This window comes from Somniosus microcephalus, chromosome 9 (genome assembly GCF_052327205.1).
Source record: "Somniosus microcephalus isolate GS21.2 chromosome 9, FLI_Smic_1.0, whole genome shotgun sequence".
Lineage (NCBI taxonomy): Eukaryota > Metazoa > Chordata > Chondrichthyes > Squaliformes > Somniosidae > Somniosus > Somniosus microcephalus.
Window position 1 is genome coordinate 15601036 of NC_140995.1, and position 23121 is coordinate 15624156.

Genomic DNA, 23121 nt, shown 5'->3' on the forward strand with positions numbered 1-23121 from the left:
AGTCCTGGCAACAGACCTTACAATGAACCTGTGCTCCTGGCTGCACTCCTGCTAAGAGACCAGGTCATATGTTGGTGCTCCTGGCACATGAGCTAGTCATAGATCATGCTTTGGCTGCAGCCCTGTCGAGAGGACTTGTGTCGCTGCTCTGGGCAAAAAAAAACCTTCTTGTGCCTCAGTTCTCCTAGCAAGAAGCAGTAATGTATTAAGGCTCCTGGACCTGCTCCTGGCAGGAAACCTTGCTGCATGAATGACCCGAGCTCCAACTCCGTCAAGAGGTGCTATCATATATCAGTAGTCCTGGCTGCAATCCTGTCAGGAAACCTTCCCATGCCTCAGCGATCCTCTCCCAACCTGATAAACACGAGCCTGTTGTGCCAGCTGTGATTTTTGCTTGCTCTCAGTCAAACCCCAAATGCCGTCAGTGATTGTCTCGTGTCCACCAGCTAGGAGGTTTGCTTTGTAGAAACAATTCAATTCTAGCCACAATTACCTAGCTTCCTCGATCACCTGAAGCTCCCAAAGGAAGCTGCAAATGTTAACAGCGGAGAATAACACAGTTCATTGAGCATCATTGACGGTAACTTGTGAGACTGAGCTCACCTAACTGAGATAGATGCGCTAGAGTAAGGCAGGACTCTGGCCCTTGAACTCCTAATCCCTACATTGGAACTGTTTATTAAACTGCTTGAACCGTTCTGCTTTTTTTTCCCATTGATTCCCCTTCCCACCATTCATGCCATCGGTGGTACAGGGTAATCCAACCAGCAGACAATGCCACAAATGCTGTCAGTGATGAAGGCTACGGGGATAGAGCAAGGGAATGGGACTGACTCGATTGCTCTGCAGAGAGCCGGCACGTACTCGATGGGCCGAATGGCCTCCCTCTGTGCTGTTATGACTCTATGGAGGAAAAATTTGGTTGCTTAGCGCCTCCCGTTAGTGCCCTAAGAGGGCGCTAATGGGGCTCAAAGCAACTAACGCCCGGGCGTGACGATGTTTGCACCGCTCATCAAATTGACCAGACATTTTGCGGCAGCGCTAAACATTACTGCCACGATCTCCTGCGCCCGCAGATCGTGACGTCGGTCGAGCGTGCAACGTCCCGGTAGCGCCCTGGACCGGATATTGAGTGGCGCCCCCTGCCTTTCCGCCTGCCGCTAGGAACGACAGGTTGAGGGAAACGTTTTGTATTCGGGAAGGGACTGGGGGAGCGCTTCCTAAAGGCGGCTGCTTCCTGCCTTTTTTTTGTCGGAGACATTTTTGCACCACGTATTCTGAGAGAGAGAGAGACTTCTGGAGAGATTCAACGCTGTGTGAAGGAGTTTTGGGTACTGAGCAGCACTTTGCAGGTTCATTTTGATTTGACATTCCTTGCATTGATTTAGAAGAGACTATGGGGGCTGCACTCTGAGCTCTTTCCCTGGGCCTCTCCATTGTTCTTTCCAGCAGATTTGATGTACAGGTCCCTCCAGGCCAAGATTCAAGGCTGCAATGAGCAGGGTGTGGATGGAGAGCAAGATCGACCCTCCCCTTTAAGAACTGGCCGGCGCCAGTGTGTCTGTGTTCCATTGCTGACTGACATCACATGAACTTCGCCAGCGCTCTGAGGTAGCGCCTCGCTCCTCGGCGTTAGCGCCTTACGAGAGGTGTGCAGCGCCTGATTTAGCGCTCCAATCACCTCCAGGGGCGATAGAAGCCAAGTTTGCAATCGGAGGCGATAATTAGTGCCAGGCACTAAACTTTGCGCCCGGCCGATAATTGCGCCCCAAACGGAACATTACTGAATTTCTCCCCCTATGACTCTATGATTGTCTCTGGTCCATAGCTAGGAGGTTTGCTTAGTAGAAACAATCTAATTCTAGCTGCATTTACGACTATCCTCAATCAGCTGGAGTTGATAGACTCTCCCAAAGGAAGGTGGAAGTGTTGACACTGGAGAATAACTCAGGTCTTTGAGTTGAGCATTGAAAGGTCTAAGAGACACAGTCGCCCCCTCAGTGACCCAGTAGCATTTGTCACTGAGATTGCTGGCTTATTGAAGTGCATTCTAAATAGTTTGTTTTTTTCAAATGTACTTTTTTTTTACAGCTTTGTGCATTCAGCAAAACTCACTTGGCAAGAGAATTTGCCAAACTCAACCAGGTTGAGGGAAAAAAAAGAAATCTCTCGGAAAGATTCCAAAATGCTGCAAAAAAGGAATGAATTGCTCGTCATCGGGGTCCCAAAAATCTACGGGCCAGCAATCCCAGCACTTACACCAGGATCGTGCCCACACGTTCTTCCACCGCTGACCCTGGAATGTACCCTAATTAGCCTGCAAATGGTGGAGGCCCATTCTACTAGGAACACAACTAAGGCGTATGAAAGAAGCTAGAAAGAACCCAGCATAGATGCTCAGGTCAAGAAAGATGTTAGCCCTCAGAAACTTCCGCAGCCTCCTTAGTAAGAGGACCACTTAAAAAAAAAAGGTTTTAAAGAGTTGCCAGATGTTCAGGAGTCCATGCCCAGGTGGACCCCACAACTGTCGATAAGTCAGTCGATCTTCCTGCTCTGACCAAACATACCTATACCAACCATATACTGGCTCCTTGCGGAGGCCCACGGCACAGGAACTCCATGTTCACAATGCCTGCCCCCTTTACGATGATGGCCTTGTAAGAGGCGGGCAGATGCTCCTCCCGCACAAGGCCATCTTGGAAATCTGGTACCCAAGGCGAGAACCTGGCCAATCCAAGTCCCAGCTTATGGAAGTTATGGCAGTGGTCTGCCGGAATAGCCATGGTTTTAAGGGCCTGGGAAGGTCTTTTCTGGTCCTGTGCATTCCTATGTGTCTATGAATTACTTTGGAATGGAGTGATTGTTACGTAGTTAAACATTTTGCACCCAGCATGATCCCACAAATAGCAATGAGATAATTAACTAGTAATGACTTTCTTGGTAGTGTTGATTGAGGGATGTATGTTTGCAGGATATCAGCATGACTCTCTCCATTTCTGTGACTAGTAGGATAGGATCGTAAACATCCATGGGTACTAAAGGAACAGGCAGGTGCTGCATCAATTTCATGTCGCAGCGTGTCTGGCAGTGCAGCTCTCCCCAGTACTGCACTGGAGTAGCGGACTAGATCATGTGCTCTAATCCTGGAGTGGAGCTTGAAACCTCAACCTTCTGACTGAGAAAACAAGGGGGGGGAAATTGGGTTGATTTGCGCCTCTCATCAGCACCCCCCGGGAGGCGCTAACGGGGCACAAATCCCCTAGCACCCGGGCGTGGCGCCGCTAACGCCTCCCACGAAATTCAGCGGGAGGTTAGCAGCGGCGGTAGCTTGTAGCGCCGCGATCTTCAGTTGTAGCGCCCCAAGAAGGAGGTGGGCGCTTCCAGTAGCGCCCAACCTCCTGCTTGGGGCGCTACTAATGAATTTTCAGCGGAGGGGCGCTAACCTTTTGGGGGCGCTGCCCAGGCGACGTTATCGCCCCAAAAGGGGCGCCACACAATTTTTCCCCCAAGGAGTGCTACCAACTGAGTCAAGCTAACACCGATGGGTCAGAAAGGTGAAGCACAGGTAAATGATTAGCTGCTGACAAGAGGTGATGTTGACCAGGTTTTTGAGAGAAAACTGCTGTCAACGAGTAAATTGTGCCATTGTTACTGTTGTTCGAGACGGTCTTAATATCGGGGGTGTCCTCAGCTCTTCCACCGAAGATACGACAGATGATTATTGCAAGCAAAGCCTTGGTACAAATCTTGTTTCTAATAAATGTGCACTGGGAATTGCATCAGATTGATTATCAACGTTCAAAGTGGAGGAGCACAACTGTAGGATTATTCTTTTCTGCTTCAATTTGAATAAAAGCCACTTCCAACAGAACAAACATAATGTAGCCTCGTGAGTTTACATATATCTGGAATATATAAACATGTCCACATATTTTGATAAGGAAGATTATAAGTGTTTCTATTTAGGAACGTCTGTTGATGTTGAATTAATGATATCATTAGTTACCAGCTCTTTGATAATTGCAATCCACATCCAAGTATCTTTATAATACATGACAGTGCAGTCAATAATGCAATTTAATACAAGTTTGAGAATTTTCCCATCTTAATGGATGATCGCATTATCGCACAATTGCTTGCAAATGTTTTATTGATTTAAATTACATAATCATTTAATAGCTAGAAATATTACTTCGCAACAAAAATGAGCAGGCTATCAAACATTTAATTCAGCCTTCCTGTGAGTCATTTGAATCATTCTCTGCCGACGAGCGACCGATCTTGCTGTCCACGTCACATTGGTGGAGTGAAGTAGGTGGAACTTTGCTGAGGCTGGGCTGAGGCACATTATTGGGGCAGAGTAAAGGGAGCTTTCGTTTGATTCTAACTATATACCTGAGCTGGATCGATGCTGACATTTGGGTGCCTCAAGTCAAAAGTGTTACATGCCCCTCAACAAAAAAGTCTTTGAGATATAGTTAAACATCTTTTGCACACCCAAGATGGATCCCACAGGCATCTGAGCACATAATGTCGGCTGATATGGCAGTGCAGTACTGAGGGAGGTGCTGCACTGTTGGAAGCCTGTCCAGAGAAACATAGAAAAATAGGAGCAGGAGTAGGCCATTCGGCCCTTCGAGCCTGCTCCGCCATTCAATATGATCATGGCTGATCCTCTATCCCAATACCATATTCCCGCTCTCTCCCCATACCCCTTGATGACTTTTGTGTCTAGAAATCTATCCATCTCCTTCTTAAATATATTGGTCCAGAAATTCGGGTCGGGGGCTTCCCGCGGGTGCAAACCCCCGGCCTGCACTTACCTTACGCGCCAGCCGTTGAGCTGTGGGCCCGCGTGGAATTCCGACCCGGGGCCTGGTCCAGCTGCCGGCGCGCAGTGCTTGCATATCCCAGGGGCGCAGTTAGTTCGATGCGTCCCCAGGGATCACGTGGGCCATGGGCAGCCAATCGGAGCAGGGAATGCTCCATTCATAAGTCTGACAAGAAGTGCTGTCAAACTTAGAAATACTACGGGCACTTTCTTCTTACAAAACATCACTAAATCTTCAAATAAATTTTTTAAAAACACCACATTTTTTAAATAAACTATAAATTAAATGAAATAACTATTTTAAACAATAATTTAAATTTTTGAAAAAAATAATTTTATTTTCTAACGGGGCTAAAAAATAAACTTACCTTGCTTTAAAGTATTTAAAAATAATAAACCTGTGGAAAAAATGTTTTAATTTTAATTAATTCACCACTTACCTTTCAAAAAGCAGGCCTTACGCCTGCTTTTTACATTTCTAAATTCTGCAGGCTTACGTTCCCGGGAAAACCTGTAAAAAAGAAAAAAAGACCGAAGTTCGATGCGCACGCACAGCCCCTCCTGCGCACGTGTTCGACCTCTGAACCCCTTCGTTCAGAGGAACAGAAGTGCCGGTTTCCCGCGCATGCGCAGTGCATGCAGGAAACCGGCACTTCCATCGGGCCTACGGGTATGTACCCAGCGCATACGCACCCGTGGAGACCGGAATTTCTGGGCCATTCAGTGACTTGGCCTCCACAGCCTTCTGTGGTAGAGAATTCCACAGGTTCACCACCCTCTGAGTGAAGAAATTTCTCCTCCTCTCAGTCCTAAGTGTCCTACCCTGTTTCCTAAGACTGTGGCCCCTCATTCTAGACCCCCCAGCCAGGGGAAACATTCTCCCTGCATCCAGTCTGTTTAGCCCTGTCAGAATTTTATACGTTTCAATGAGATCCCCTCTCATTTGTCTAAACTCTAGTGAATACAGGTCTAGTCGACCCAATCTCTCCTCATACGACAGTCCTGCCATCCCAGGAATCAGTCTGGTGAACCTTTGCTGCACTCCCTCTATGGCAAGTATATCCTTTCTTAGGTAAGGAGACCAAAACTGCACACAGTACTCCAGGTGTGGTCTCACCAGGGCCCTGTATTAACTGTAGTAAGACATCCTTGCTCCTGTACTCAAATCCTCTTGCAATGAAGGCCAACATTATTATTGTCCTGTGGATAGGATGTTAAATCGAGATTGCATTTACGTGTAAGGTGATTATTAATGACTCTATTTGAAGATGATCAGAGAAATCTTTCAATGTCCCGCTCATTCTACCCTCAAACCATACCAAAGAATAAATGAACTGGTTAGTTATCTTAATTCTGTTTGTGGCATCTTGCTGTGCACAAAATGGCTGCCATGTTCACCTACAAAGCAACAATGACTGTGCTTCAAAAATTATTCATTGTAGGAACATCCTAGAAGGCATAATAAAGCACTATATCAATGCAAGTTCCTTTTTATTTTAGTGGAGAATAACCCTTTGCTTAAACAAAATATATCGTATTGAGAAAAATCTTAGAGGAACGAAAAAAGTATAGAATAGAAATAGAGAGATAGATGTTCCATGATATCTATGAATGCAGCTGGAACATCATGTTTAGGCTCCCAGTGTGTTGGGTGCCTCAAGTATTTACTGGGTGCTCGCAGATTCAGGGTGGGATGTCCATAGAAACATAGAAACATAAAAGATAGGAGCAGGAGTAGGCCATTCGGCCCCTCGAGCCTGCTCCGCCATTCAACGCGATCATGGCTGATCATCCAAATTCAGTACCCGGTCGCTGCCTTCTCCCCATATCCCTTGATCCCTTTAGCCTTAAGAAATATATCCAACTCCTTCTTGAATATATTTAATGAATTGGCCTCTACTGCCTTCTGTGGTAGAGAATTCCACAGGTTCACCACTCTCTGGGTGAAGAAATTCCTCCTCATCTCTGTCCTAAATGGCTAACCCCTTATGCTTAGACTGTGACCCCTGGTTCTGGACTCCCCGACCATCGGGAACATCCTTCCTGCATCTAGTCTGTCTAGTCCTGTTAGAATTTTATAAGTTTCAATGAGATCCCCTCTCATTCTTCTAAACTCCAGCGAGTACAAGCCCAATCGACCCAATCTCTCCTCATACGTCATTCCTGCCATCCCAGGTATCCAACTTTGACGCAGGCAATTAAAGGGCTGCAGCAGACTTTTAAAGGAAGGAGCTTTTTTTGGCAGCCAAAACAATTAGAAAAGTTGTCCAACTTTGCTACTGCTATTCTGCAGCAGTGCCATGGAAGAACTCCCAGGTTTGGAGATGCAGTGGTTCAGGTGCGGATGCAAGAAGCAGAGGAGTGCAAGTTGGCCCTGTTGGGCACTCAAAGGAGCCCTCGCCACATCAGTCCACAATGTCTGGCAGGAGGTGGCACAATGCATAAGAGCAGTCTTCAGCATCCGTAGGTGCTGGCACCAAATTGGGAAATTCTGGGGCCTGAGGAAGCAAACCAAAGTAAGGTGAAGAACAGCAAGTAGAGGTAGCAGTGAAGAAGCAAAAACCTGCTGTCAAAAGTCCAGCTGGAGTCTTTCCTCAGCTTCAGAGCCAAGGGATTCAGGCTTTATGGGGCCTTCTGATAAAAGATGGCTGCTATCGGAGCACAATAATCTTATGGTGTAATATAAAGCTATCAGAGCACACAGAAAGGTATATCAATTTCTGTGGAGGAGGCTGCTATCTCCCAGGCCAATGCCACATGCGGGCCATCCAGCCCTTCATCTCACATTAGGCTAGATGTGCCAGAAAGCAGACAGGATTAACCAACTACTGTAGCAGCAGACATGGCAGAACCATTTCATGACCCAGCAGAATGAGATACAGAAAGGTTCTCCTACGGAATACCAGCAGCCAGCCACCTCAGTTACACCTCTCACTGGGGGAAGCAACTGGAAGGCACACTAGAGTAGGCTCTAGATCGTACACACCCTACACTGTCATTGAAAGGAACACCCGGGTGAAAAGGCAGCAAACACACAGCCACTGATCACATAGAGGGAAATAAATTGGTTGCACTTGACGTAAGAAAACTACTAGGCACTTGGGCCTAGAAATTCAGTTTTGCCAGTTTTGGGGCGCTAACGTTAGCGCCCGCCCGACTTTAGCGCCCGCCCCAAAGTTGCGCCCCCTTCGCCGAAATTCAGTTGCTTCGCCCTAAGAGGTTGCTGGAGCGCTAAAAGACGCGTTACACGACTATCTTTAGGCGCTAAGCCGGCGGTGCAGAGGGATAGAGCCGAGGCGGGGCGCAGCGCGGGTGCGGTCATTTTTTGATTGACAGCAGACCCCGTGGCGCCGGCCAGCTCTTAAAGGGGGAAGGGACGATTTGGTCTGCTGCCACGCCCTGCACACTGCAGCTTTCAAACTAGGCCTCAACACTGCTGCTGAGGCCAAGGAGCCATGGCAACGCATGATAAGGCCCGTGAGCGTGCCCTGCGCTTCTCAGAGCGTGATCTGGATATCATGCTGACAGCATTGGAGAAGAGGCGCAGGATCTTGTTCCCAGACAATGGCAGGAATCCCACCCACCGCGTCTACACCAAAGCCTGGAGGGAGATCGCCACCGGGGTGTCGTCCTACGGCGATGCCCCCAGGGACAAGGTGCAATGTCGGAATGTGGTAAACCACTTTTATCGTTCACTATCGTTACACTATGGTTATCACTGTTATATCGTTACACTATGGTTATCACTGTTTACACTGTTGTATCACTACACGAGGTCGCCTCTTGTCACGCTGTTATACCTGGGCTGACCACTGCTGACTCCGCCCATGGCTCCACCTACTTGCCCAGGTATAAAGGTGGTCGACTGGCTGGTATTCCTCCTTGTTGGATCCGATCACCCACGAGGGTGGGCTCTGTTATTTAGCCAATAAAAACCTATAGTTACTGTCTTAACTCGTCGCTTTTCATTGGATGAATTGATAGGTATATCACGGAAGAAATACAATGACCTGACCAGGATTGTCAGGGTGAGTACCCTTTCCACTCTCCTCCTCATTCTTGCATGTACACCTGACATGATGGGCAAAGGGACCTGAAAGGCCTAATGGGCAGCCCTCAGCCAGCAGCTTTGGGACAGTCATGAGCATCAATTGCACATTCTGCACTTTACACACTGGCCAAGCTATTCCACCATGGAAGGCAGTGCACACTAGATCAGGGCTACACTCTGGCCAAGCTATTCCACCATGAGAGGCAGTGCACACTAGATCAGGGCTACACTCTGGCCAAGCTATTCCACCATGAGAGGCAGTGCACACTAGATCAGGGCTACACTCTGGCCAAGCTATTCCACCATGGGAGGCAGTGCACACTACGTCACGGCTACACACCGTACTTAGAGCCCGTCCTTTCTCTTGCAGGCTAAACTTGCGAATAATCACAAGCGCCGCGACATCACCGGGGGAGGCCACGCCAAGTTCCAGAAGCTCACTCCCCTGGAGGAGCGCGTGAGTGGCCTCATGGGAGGCCGCGTGATTGTGCCCAGAGCGTGCGGAGAAGCCGACCCTCCGCTGCCCGGCAATGGTAAGGACCTCGCCTTTTGGCCCTCTCTCGTCAGACTTGCGCATCCGAGCTACCTCCTTTGCCACTGTGCCACCAATGCGCTGAATGCCACCAGTCATGACTCCCTCGCTGATGCCCTCTCCTCACTCTGAAGCTACTCTTGTGCCTTCCTGCTTTCAGCTGGTGACGAAGAGCTCCCTGAAGCTGCCAGTGACAGCCCCTCCGAACAGGAGGAGGAGGAGGAGGAGGTGGAAGAGCAACCCAGACCATCAGGGGAGGACTCAGGTCCCGCAGCAGAGGGCGAAGTGTTGGACACGTCTTCCCTGGACGAGAGCCTGGAGCAACTTTCGGAGGGGAGTGCAGCTGCTGGGACCAGTGGCGTCCAGCCACCCAGGAGGGCTGCGGGTGGGCCGCGGCCTTCCCCCCAGAGGGGGGAAGGATTGGAGGGGAGTGCAGTTGCTGCGGACATTCGGCGCCAGCAACGTGCCAAGGGTCGCCTAGCTCGGACCCCTGCTCCCCAGCGGGAGAGTCCCGCCTCCAGTCCGGCCACCTTCACCTCGGAGGAGGTGCGCCAGCTGGACCAAATGGCCGAGGATTCGGACCGCCGCCACACAGAGCTCATGCAGGTGGTGGGACGGATGCCTGAGGCCATCGAGTCACTGGCGACCAGTGTGCGGGAGTTTGGGGCATCAAATGCCGAGAGTGGCCGGATGATGATGGAGGTAGTGGAACGGATGCCTCCGGCGATGGAGTCGCTGGCTGATGCCATCAAGTCAGTGGCGGATGTGATGCGGGCGCAGACCAGGGCAACAGGGGCACTCACTGCTGCCACACGCGCTGCCTCAGCCAGGCATCGCCAGGACACCCGCCGCGCTGCAGCAGCACAGCGATCCGCCCTTCGGCTGATTGGTGCGGATCGTGCAGTGCGTGCCCGGGCGAGTGCCAGCGTGCGACATCACCAACCAGCGCCTCCAATACGCCAGCTTGCCCACATTGCGCCATCCGTCGCCGCCACTCCCCCAGTGGAGCGTCAACGGCAAGCGGCTGGAGCTGATGATGGCCATGCACATGTGCGCCAATCAACAGCCGGCCCCTCGAGGCCCAAAGCCCGTGTAGGCCGCCCCCCAAGGCCATCTGGCGGAAGGACATCTGACCCTCAGGCGCCTTCCCCCAGCCTCGCAGCAGCCACTGGGCAGAGCTTGCGGAGGAGCAGCAGGCCGGGCAGGGGCGCCAAAAGGCTGGACAAGGTCTCGCCCTCGCGGGCCACTAAGTAGAGGGTGTGGCCAGCTTTCATTTTATATGGCGGTGGACATCTTTATTTTGCCCATGGTTGTTTTGTTTATGGGTATGTTTTTTGCGTTAAGGCCGAGGTTGAGGCCTGGTTTGTTCAAATGTGGAGTTACTCCTCCCCAGGTTGTGGGAGTGAGTCGTTTGTTGCACTTTTTGTGGGGGCCGTTGATTGTTTTTGGGATTCATGTGGGAAGGGGTTTCATTTTTGTCAAATATAAATTTATTTTTATTCAGACAGTGTCCATGGTTGTTCTTGTTAGTCTTTGTTGCCTTCGCCGGCTGAGGGCTTGCAGAGCGGCTGCATTCATCTTGCTTCATGGCCACAAGGCATTCCCTGACAGGGGGCTTAGAAGTTACGTTCAATAAGCTGGCGATGGGCGGCCCTTGGACCTTGTCGCTCCCTCCTGGGAACGTACTCCTCCTCCTCCTGCTCCTCCTGCTCCTCCTCCTGAGGTGGTGGTCCAACGTCAGGTGGCAGTGCCTGAATCCTGCGGAGAGCCAGGTTGTGTAGCATGCAGCAAACTACGACAAATTGGGAGACCCGTTGCGGCGAATACTGCAGAGATCCGTCGGAACGATCAAGGCAGCGGAACCGCTGCTTGAGGACCCCAATAGTTTGCTTGATGATGTTTCTGCTCCTTTGATGGTTCTCGTTGTATGCCTCTTCAGCAGCGGTCCTGGGCGCGCGGAGCGGGGTCATGAGCCAGGTACACAAAGGATAGCCTTTGTCCCCGAGTAGCCATCCTCTTGGGGGAGGCTGTGCCTCGAACATGTTATGCACAGTACTCTGCCGCAGGATAAAGGCATCATGGCAGCTGCCTGGAAAGCAGGCATTGACAGCCAGGATGCGCTGCTTGTGGTCACACACCAGCTGCACATTGAGAGAATGGTAGCCCTTCCGGTTGCGATACTGCTCGCCATGCTCCACAGGTGCCCGCAAAGCCACATGCGTACAGTCAATGGCGCCCTGCACCAAGGGGAAGGCCGCAAGTCTAGCAAATCCCACTGCACGCTGATGCTGGCTCTCCAGGGCCATGGGGAAGGAGATGAATTGGCGTCTCCTTCTGAAAAGGGCATCGGTCACCTGGCGGATGCAGCGATGCACGCCGAACTGGGATATGTTCGCTATGTCCCCAACAGCGGATTGGAAGGAGCCGGTGGCATAGAAGTTCAATGCCACCGTCACCTTCACTTCCACCGACAGAGACGTCCTGCACCTGAGCTTTGGACGCAGATCTCTGCGAAGCAGGTGGCAGATCTCTGCAACCACCTCCTTTCGGAATCTCAGCCTTCTTACACATCGCGCGCCACTCATGGTGAGGTAGGAGCGCTGCTGGCGGTATACCCTGACTGGGTAAGGCCTATGTTGCCGACGCCTGTTGCCCCCTCTGCCTCTAGCCAGGGCTGCCCCTCTGACCCCGCGTCTGCGAGCCCTCCGCACATGGCGCTGAAACTCCACGTTGGCACCCCATGCAGCCCCCATCAAATGCTGGCAAACAGTCAAATTTCCAACAGGGCACTTGCAGCGCTTTGGCCTGAGTCCAAAAATACCTGAGCTATTGCTGCACGAAACCAGTTAGCTCTCCTCCTTGTGTGTCCAGAAATCCGTTGCACAAGAGTGTTTGCTGCAAAATGGCTGCCCTTTATACTGCAGGGTACGTGCCCTTTAATTTGCGCTCCCCGGGGCCTGCGTCGGCTGTGTTGCGTTCCATTTTACAAACGCTCTGGCCGCCAGCCGCACAATGGGGCGGTCCGACTGAAGTTTGGAATCGGGGCGCGCAAAGGGCGTTGCACGAGGATGTGACGTCATTTTCTGCGCGCGCAGCCGGGGGGGCGCTAAACTTTACGCCGGCGCTAAGGGTCCACTTAATTTGGGGCGAGGCGCAAACTGCGCTGCGCCCGGGCGCTACACGCATAGCGCCCGAAATTCACTTCTCTTAAGGCGCTAACTGCTGGCGCAACCAACTGAATTTCTAGGCCTTGGTCTTGAGTATTAAACAAGGCTTTAATCAACTGTTTTTCAACATTTTCTGTTGTCATTTCAGATTTCCAGCATCTGCAATATTTTGTTATCGTAAGATTTACACAAAGGTTTTCAATGAAACTCGTAGCCACATACCAAAGTTAACACATAATAGATATTTGAATGCTGGCTCCAAGATGCACCTTTCAACAGAGCTCAAATTATGAGATATACTATGTATGATGTTTGTGTGATTGTGTGCATACCTATTTGGGAGGGAGTGAGAAGGGTACAGACATAAGAACTTAGATGGTACTAAAATTATTCCTCCACTCCATCCATGATGTGGTGTATGTGCCTTTAAGAGCAATTGTGGTGTATGTGCCTTTAAGAGCCCCAGGTGTGCGTAATGTCGGTAATTGCCACTTGGGCTATATAAGCCTGTGTATTGTGTATATCCTTTAGAACCCCCCCCCAGACTTGCTTAGTAAATACCTATGAACCAACTCCTGTCTTCAGTATCTTTATCTACACACGGACACAACAGTGGCGACGAAGTGGAAACGGACTTACCTGCAATTCGGCAGCACCTCAAGGACATCGATTCCTCCAGCGTCCAGAAGACTCAAGGAAGTTATAGAAACTGTGGTTTCACCAGCTGTCCAAGCTGGTGGCAGGTACTGCGCTAATCCTTCCTGGGCGTCAGGCTGGGGCTCCAGCGTCGGGCTCTACAGCTGAGACAGGCAGCAAAATCGGAGGCAAGCAATAACGGACTGGAAGGGTGCACTCGGGAGACGGCCGGCGCGGCAAGCAGGTCAGCGTTTAGACCTCCGTCGGGAACGAGTCTCCAACAGTGAATAAACGGAAACCACAGTAAAACAGCGTTGTTATCGGTAGCAGCGGCGGGAAAGCGCAGGAAGCGCCATATCGTTGCTACAGAGAAAAAAAAAGCGCGGGAAGCGCCATATCTTTTTTTTGAAATGCCTAAGTCTGGCAATATGGATGCTTTTGATAACGAAACAGAGCCTAACTTTGGCAATATTGATGTTTTTGATAACAAGATAGAGAATTGGACCACATATGTAGAAAGAGTGGAGGTGTTTTGCACCGCAAATGGAATAGAAGATGAAAAAAAAGCTTCAGTGCTTCTGGATCTAATGGGCGCAGAAACATACAAGCTGTTACGCAACTTAATCACTCCAGCCGAACCGATGGACAAGAATTTTGAGGAGATTGTTGATACCCTACACTGCCAATTCGAGGCAGATTCTCTGCAAAACAAATTCATCTGCGATCCCCTAAGTGTAGAAACACAAAAAAAGGTATCTTCTGGAAAAGATTTAACACTGGACAAGGCTTTCAGTGCAATAGGAGCGGCAAAGATACAGCAAAGGCCACAGGACTTCGGCACCCATGAAATGACACGGGGTTTCAAGAGATGTTATCGCTGCGGCAGATCCAACCATGACCAGAGGGATTGCTGGTTCAAAGAAAAAGCATGCAGGCGATGCGGAAAGATGGGACACATTCCACGTGTATGCCGATCTGAAAATAAAAAATCCACTAACGGGAAAAGAATCAATAAGGAAAAGCACAGAAAGGTACAAATGATGACGGACAGTAGCTCCAAAGACCAGAAGAGCGATAGCGACTCCGGGAACAAGAGACTAAGCTCTCTCAAATTACATAATGTAATTGCCAATGAAGATTACCAGACCATTTGGGTTGCCCTCATAATAGCAGGGTCCCCAGTTAAAATGGAGCTAGATACAGGATCAGCTCTAACCGTAATAAATCGACGAGATTACGAGAGGCTATTTTCGCATATACCTCTAAAAGACACATCCATTATCTTAAAAACATATACGGGGCAGAAAGTATACCCCAAAGGAAAAATAAAGGTGCCTGTGGTATACAACGGCAAAGAAATACAAAAGTTGTATTTATACATTCTACAAGATGGTGGTCCACCGTTGTTGGGACGTGAATGGATAAGGAAGATACGTTTAGACTGGCACTCCATTCAGGCACTGACGGTGACCAGTAAGGAAAAAAACAAGGATGACATCATATCTGAACGATTAAAAGACATCTTGGCCAACGCCAAAGAAGTGTTTCAAGAGAAACTAGGAACCTTGAAAGGCATCACCGCCTCAATAAAAGTGGAAGATGCAGCAATTCCAAAATTTTTTAAGGCAAGACCGGTGCCATACGCAATACGTCCGGCAGTCGAGGCAGAGCTGGAGAATTTGGAAAAGGCAGGCGTATTATCCAAAATAGATTGGAGCGAATGGGCAACACCCATCGTTCCAGTCATGAAAAAAGCATTGAAAAATAACTGAGGAACAGAGAAAAATTCGCATCTGTGGGGACTTTAAGGTGACTGTAAACCCGGTCCTTCACAGGGTACAGTATCCTCTTCCGAGGATAGAAGATACTTTCGCCTCACTATCCGGAGGAAAACGTTTCACAAAAATTGACTTGGCACAGGCATATCTACAGATGGAGGTTGAGGAGACCTCTAAAAAGTATCTCACAATAAACACACACAAAGGCCTGTACCAGTACAATCGACTGGTTTTTGGAGTAGCATCAGCTCCAGCTATCTGGCAAAGAGCTATGGAGCAAGTCCTGCAAGGGATTCCGGGGACTCAGTGTTACCTAGACGACATCCTTATAACAGGAGAAAACGACAACGAGCACCTTGCCAATTTGGAGCAGGTGCTCAGTAGGCTGAAAGAACGGGGCCTACGAGCAAATCGCCCCAAGTGCGAATTTTTCCAAAATCAAATATCATATTGTGGCCACATAATTAATAAGGAAGGGTTGCATAAGCCACCTGAGAAAATTGAAGCAGTTATAAAAGCCCCAGCACCTGAATGTTTCACAATTGAGGTCATTCCTGGGATTAATAAATTACTAGCAAAATTTTTACCGAACTTATCAACTATTCTACACCCTCTTAATGATCTTCTACACACAGGAGTGATTTGGAAATGGAACGAAGACTGTAAACGTGCCTTCCATAAATGTAAAGACTTAATCACATCCGAGAAAGTTTTGGCTCATTACAACCCATCACTACCAATCAGACTGGCGTGCGATGCATTCCCTTACGGCATAGGAGCGGTATTGTCCCATAGATTCCCTGATGGCTCGGAACGGCCGATAGCTTTTGCGTCACGCTCATTTAACTCAGCTGAGCGTAACTATTCCCAGATAGACAGGGAAGCACTCAGCCTGGTATGGGGAGTGAAGAAATTCAACCATTACCTACACGGACAAAAATTTACCTTGCTGACTGACCATCAACCCCTCATCTCCATATTCAACCCTAAGAAAGGTGTCCCCATTATGACGGCACAAAGACTACAGAGGTGGTCCCTTTTTCTAGGGGCACACCAATACAACATTGAATACAAAGGGTCAAAACAGCATGGGAATGCTGACGGTTTATCGCGCCTGCCGTTGCCAACGATAGAAGAGGCACCTACAGTAGACCCAGTAGAGATATTCCACTCTACCATAGTGGAATGTCTACCGGTGACAAATTCTGCCATTGAAAGGGAGACCAGAAATGACCCTACTCTCTCACGGGTCTACGATTTAACAATGAAGGGATGGCCAGCACATGGCGAACCACTGTTGCCAGCATTCTCGCAAAGAAGAGAACAGCTGTCAGTGTGCCAAGGAACCTTGATGTGTGGATCCAGAGTGGTGATTCCACCCAAACTCCAGGATAAAGTGCTAAAGGAGCTTCACGAGGGGCATCTGGGTGGAGTGAAAATGAAGAACCTAGCTAGGGCGTTTGTATGGTGGCCAGGTATCGATGGAGACATCGAAGACATGACCAAGAGCTGCCTAGGATGCCAGAAGGTCCAAAATGCTCCGCCACAGGCCCCTCTACATCCATGGGAGTGGCCCTCATCTCCCTGGCAAAGGGTGCACATCGACTTTGCTGGTCCATTTATGGACTCAATGTTCTTAATCGCAGTTGATGCACACTCCAAGTGGCCGGAGGTAATAAAGATGTCCTCCACCACCACGGAAAAAACCATCACAGTATTAAGGACCATATTTGCCAGGAATGGGCTGCCGGAACAGATATGTTCTGATAATGGACCGCAATTTGTGTCCGAAGAATTCAGAAAGTTCTTAAAGAACAATGGGGTAAAGCACTACACGTCCGCCCCATACCATCCCGCCACCAATGGATTGGCTGAAAGGTTTGTCCAGACCTTTAAGAAGGCCATAAAGGCCATGGGTAATGAAGACATAAAACTTCAGCACAAGGTGGATAACTTCTTATTTGCATAAAGGAATGCAACACATATGGTTACAAACCAAACTCCCGCCATGATGTTCTACAATAGAAACCTAAGATGCCGGCTGGATTTGGTCAAGCCCAACATGCGAAGGGACGTGGAGAACCGGCAGTTTCAGGGCATGAATGAAAGGCCAACTAGGGCCTTCCAGATAGGCCAACCGGTTTTGGCCCGGGACTACCGTACCGAGAAATGGCAGCCTGGAACTATCTGCACACGACTAGGACCACTGATGTATACCGTGGACATCGGAGAAAGCATAATAAGGCGCCATGCTGACCAAATCATCAAGTCATCTGAAAAGGGACAACCTACACCACCACGCTATACATCTAACGATGAAGTAGAGATACCCATATCTACCTCCGATCCGGTGATACTGGAACCCGATGAACCCGACACTGGCCTTCAAGCCGAATCAGCCTTGCCAGAAGAACCTACTACACCACCAGAAACTACTACACCCCCGAGGCGTTATCCGGACCGAGTCAGGAAGCCTCCTGAGAGACTAACTTATAATTAATTAATACAGCAATGTATATTATTTTGCATATAACATGTAATTAATAATTACTTAAAATATGATGCGCTAGTTAGCTAGAAGGGGAGGAATTGTGGTGTATGTGCCTTTAAGAGCCCCAGGTGTGCGTAATGCCGGTAATTGCCACTTGGGCTATATAAGCCTGTGTATTGTGTATATCCTTTAGAAACCCCCCCCAGACTTGCTTAGTAAATACCTATGAACCAACTCCTGTCTTCAGTGTCTTTATCTACACACGGACACAACACATGAGAGAAAGGAATAGAAGGATAGAGTTAGATGAAGAGGGGTGGGAGGAGGCTCGTGTGGAGCATAAACACCGGCGTAGACCAGTTGGAACAAATGGCCTGTTTGTGTGCTGTAGATTCTATGTAACTATGAAATGTATACTAGACATACCAACCTTGAAACTGCACAAAATTACCACCAGTCTCCTGCTGTACATTTGATTAGATAAATAGATAGATAGATAGATAGATAGTAGATAGATAAATGATAGATAGAGAGATAAAGTTAAGATAGATAGATCAGCATGTTCAGTCTAATTTATTTCTAACACAGTATGAGACATCATCTGCTTTTACCTTCAGCCATCAGAATGAGGCATCCAGACCACAAGCCCACCATAACTGGCCCTGATGTCACTCCATGATAGACAGGAAATATAACTGTGATATTGAAAGGAACGGGTAATATCAGTTTTTCCTTTCCTCGGGGAGAGATTCTGGATTAAGCAAGCCCTAGGCTGAGAGATGGAGTCATTTCAAAAGCGGCAGGAAATCAAATAACACAAAGCCTGTAAAGTTAACAGTAATATCATCTTCGCAAGGGAGGCACTTGTGTCTCGTTGAGAAAATAACCTACAAGGGATGGTGCAGTGGCAGTGCGCAACCTGAAACTGTTTCTCTCCACGCACCCTTCCCCCCCACCCCCCCCACAACCCCCCACAACCCCCCACCTGCCCATTCTCTTCTTCTGGGCACTCAATCCCTGTCAAACTGGGAGGAGGTGCTGCTGGAAAACCAGAGGGAAAGTCAACCCAAGGACTTTTTGTGAGAATGCTTGTTGCCGATTCTAGAACAGCATTAATGGAGACTTGCACATCAACTTGCTCCCCCATGTCAATACTTAAGTAGAAAATTCACCTCAATAATGTAGCTTCACTTGGGGCTGGGGTCAGACTATAGGCAGCCTTGTTGAAGATAGGGGTCGCGCGGCGCAACTATTCACGTAGCACTGCTTCAAGCTTATTCAGTCTATTTGTGTATATACGGATATAAATGGCAGTTCAGGCTTTTTACTCAGCGTAGATACTGGGATGCCAACTACCTAACCTACCTTTGACTTAGGCCTACATGTGGTCTACAGTATGAATGGCCAGCAGTGTTTGTCACCAATGCAACAACGTTTAAATGCTGATCCACGAGGAACCGGTTCCAGTTCAGGAGAATGGAACTGACTGGGACTCAACCAGCATCCAAGTTCTCAATCAAAGTGCTCAGGCCCACCCAAATGAGTGTCCATGTCTCTTCTCCTGCTCCCGTCTGCGGGTGCCTGTTGCGAGACTGAGAGATCCCATTCTACATCTTCCCTCCATCTCCCCATTCCCTGCTCCTTCTGCACTTGCCCCGTCACCTGGCTGAAGGAACTGAGGGGGGCTGAAATTCTGCTCCTGGTGTACTGGCGGAATCGGTGCATTATGCCTGGCAAGTTTTGGACTGCTGCCGGACAGAGGGGGGCTCCCGGGGTTTTTACACTGCCCCCTCATTTAAACGCAACGGCTGTGCTCCCAGCACGGTGTAAGTCAGGCGCTGCTGGTGCGGAGGTCAGGATTTTCCTGGGCCAGTGGCAGAAACGTGCTGTTGCAGCTTCTTAACAGTGACACCTGCATTTCCTATTGGCGGCAAAGTTTGAAGTTGAGCATTTTCTGCCGAGTTTGGTGCTGAGAGAAGGCAAAGTTGCCTGTTGACGTCCAGGGGGCAAGCAGGACAATCTACCTCGGGCAAAGCAAGTGCAGCTTGAATCTGCTGCATTTACACTGTAGCGATATGGCGGGGGTTGATTTTGACCTTTAGGCGACTGACCAGGCGGACGCCCACACTTGAAGCGCAGGCGACCCCGACCTCATTGACCTGGGCAACCTGTGGGCAACAAATGGGCTTCTGAATGCAGCTCACCGGATCGAGGCCTACCAATATCAAACTGCCCCAGCTGCCGTACAAGGTAGGTTCGGAGGGAGGGGAGGGTCGCAATCACAGAGTACGGGGGTGGGGGGGGGGGGAGGATTCCAGGGCGACAGCAGTCCAGATTATTTTTGCGAGGCTCAGAGGTGCATTTCTGCTCTTCCTGGCTCCTAAAAAATAAGTTCCAACCTTACCTTTGCTGGGTCTCTTCGGCTCCATGGGTTAGAACCCGCACTGCGCAAGTCCCAACCTAAAATGGCATTCTGGGTCCTGATTACATCATGGGATCCCGATTTACATATTAACAGGCTTTGCCACCCGAAAAAGGCAGACATTTTGGGCGCCTGGCGGTAGACTCCTTTCAAAATGGAGCCGGTCACATTGCCAGTGTTAACGGGCGGTATGCCTACCAGTCCCATTTTGAGGTCGTTAATGCCCCCATTAACACCGGGTGAAGCAAGTGTAAAATAGCCCCATAGTGTTAATGGGGCAGCTCACCGGATCAAGGCCTTACAATATCAAACTTCCGCAGCTGCCATACAAGGTAGGTTCGGAGGGAGGGGAGGGTCGCAATCACAGAGTATGGGGGGGGTGGGGCGGAATGGGGAAAGGGGGGTGTTTCCAGGGCCCCATAGTGTCAGGCTGGGCCTATACTCATTGGAGTTTAGAAGAATGAGAGGGGATCTTATTGAAACATATAAGATTCTGAGGGGGCTTGACAGGGTAGTTGCAGAGAGGATGTTTCCCCTCGTGGGGGAATCTAGAACTAGGGGGCATAGTTTCAGAATAAGGGGGCACCCTTTTAAATCGGAAATGAGGAGGAATTTCTTCTCTCAGAGGTTCGTGAATCTTTGGAATTCTCTTCCCCAGAGAGCTGTGGAGGCGGAGTCATCCATCTATATATATAAACGGATCGTTCTTTCTGTCTGTCTGTCTATCTATCTGTCTGTCCTTCTGTCTGTCCTTCTGTCTGTCCTCGGGTGTGCGTCTGTCCGGCTATGCGCTCGAAAGTTACAGAGCATACCTACGCGTGCGTTACGTTGAAAGAAAGCTCACCATTCCAAAACGATGGTAAGCGTATTTACGTTTCGGCCGGACAAAAATTGCGCCCGCGGTATCCGAAAAACCTTCAACATTCCGCTCATTAGCATCTCATTATCCGCTCATTAGCGACAGAGTGACCTCGGTCGACCAATCGTACGCCAGGTTCATGGCGCGTGCAGCCGGGCCCTCCTACGGTCGAGTGACGGGACGATTGACCAATCCTACGCTTTGGTGACCTGACGGTCGACCAATCGGTGCGTGTGTGGGCGGGCCTTTTCGTTCTGAACCGAGGTGAGTAGCCGCCATCTTGCTTCCATTCTTTTTCCTGCTTTCTGCGTCTTTCTTTTCAAATATACATTTCCAGCAAAATAAAATTGCTTTATTCAATTGTTTTTAAAAAAAACTTCATTCATTTGTAAATATTTTCTCTAACCTGAAGATTCTTTTTCCTACCTTTCCCCGTTTTTGTTAGGCCTCAAAGCCTGGGCCTTTCTTGCCCAGCCAGGCCCGAGCTAGGTAATTGTCCCATGGCTTCTGCTAAGCTCCTCACCACCCCCCCCCCATGTCACGTTACCCGGGGCAACGGCGTCAGCCACGAGGGTCACGAGGGTCAGGGTACGCGCGCAGCAGGAGCAGCTGAGACACGGTGTTTCTTTCTGTTCCCCGCTCGGCTCGGGCGGGGGAGGCAGGGCTCTCGGGAGTGCGGATCTCGGGCGGGGCTTGGAGAGGCGGGAAGGGTTACCCCGGCAACCGGGCCCGCCGGCCGTCTCTCACAGCCGCAATCGGCGGGCTTGAAGCCAGCTCGGGAGGGTGGGGCGCGGCGTATCTCTCTGTTCCCCGCTCGGCTCAGGCGGGGGGGGCGGGGCTCGGGCGGGGCTTGGTGAGCGGGAAGGGTTACCCCGGCAACCGGGCCCGCCGGCCGTCTCTCACAGCCGCAATCGGCGGTCTTAAAACCAGCTCGGGAGGGCGGGGGCTCCGGAGAGCGGGAGGGCGGGGGAGCCGGAGAGCGGTGAGGGTGGGAGGCCGGTGCTCGGGAGATCGGGCCTCCGGAGTTCGGTGCTTGGTTGGGGGGGGGGGGGGCGAGCCTCGGGAGATCGGGGGGGGGGCGAGCCTCGGGAGATCGGGGGGGGGGCGAGCCTCGGGAGATCGGGGGGGGGCGAGCCTCGGGAGATCGGGGGGGGCGAGCCTCGGGAGATCGGGGGGGGAGCCTCGGGAGATCGGGGGGGGGTGCGAGCCTCGGGAGATCGGGGGGGGGCGAGCCTCGGGAGATCGGGAGGGGGTGGCGAGCCTCGGGAGATCGGGGGGTGGCGAGCCTCGGGAGATCGGGGAGGGGGCGAGCCTCGGGAGATTGGGGGGGGGCGAGCCTCGGAGATCGGGGGGGGCGAGCCTCGGGAGATCGGGGGGGCGAGCCTCGGGAGATCGGGGGGGGGCCAACCTCGGGAGTTCGGGGGGGGAGTTCAGGGGGGGTGGGGGGGCGAGCCTCGGGAGATCGGGGGGGCAGGGCTCGGGAGATCGGGGGGCGGGGCTCGGGAGATCGGGGGGGGGCTCGGGAGAGCGGGGGGGCGGTGCTCGGGAGATCGGGGGGGCGGGGCTTCGGGTGATGGGGGGGCGGAGATCAGGGGGCTCGGGGACTCTCCCCCTTCCCCCACCTCCCCTTCCCCCCTCCCCTACCCCCTCCCCCTCCCCCTTCCCCCCCCACCCCCTCCCCTTCCCCCCTCCCCTTCCCCCTCCCCCTCCCCTTCCCACGCCTCCCTTCCCCCCCCTCTTCCCCTTCCCCCTCCCCTTCCCCCTCCCCTTCCCCCCCTCTTCACCCCCCCTCTTCCCCCCAGTCGCCCTCTCTCTTCCCCCCAGTCACTCTCTCTCTTCCCCCCAGTCGCTCTCTCTCTTCCCCCCAGTCGCTCTCTCTCTCTCTTCCAACAACAACATGCCCTCGAAAAAGCCTCGGCACCGCCGGGCACTTCAGCTAGTTGAATATATTTAAGGTGGAGATAGACAGATTTTTGAATGATAAGGGAGTCAAGGGTTATGGGGAGTGGGCAGGGAAGTGGAGTTGAGGCCAAGATCAGATCAGCCATTATCTTATTGAATGGCGGAGCAGGCTCGAGGGGCCGAATGGCCGACTCCTGCTCCTACATCTTATGTTATTATGTAATGCACCCTGTGCACATTATGCAAATCTCACTGTTTTCTTTACGCCAGAGGATTACAGTGCAACATACTGCAGCTACAATGATATCACTACTTTCATCACACTGAGGTTCTGATATATTGCCTGTGGCAAAAAAAAATGATGAAATATTCTTTTCGGAGCCTACTCAGCAGTTTCAGTCAACACAGCTTTGATCTTGGAGATCTGGCATTTACTTTAAAAAATATTTTTA

At 50.7% G+C, this 23121-nt stretch overlaps 1 protein-coding gene across 10 annotated transcripts in view; it reads right to left on the bottom strand.

The window, feature by feature from the left end:
- Positions 1-23121, bottom strand: part of dcdc2c (doublecortin domain containing 2C) — a 236954-nt gene that overhangs the window by 119251 nt on the left and 94582 nt on the right. The gene's annotated exons all lie outside the window — the stretch shown is intronic.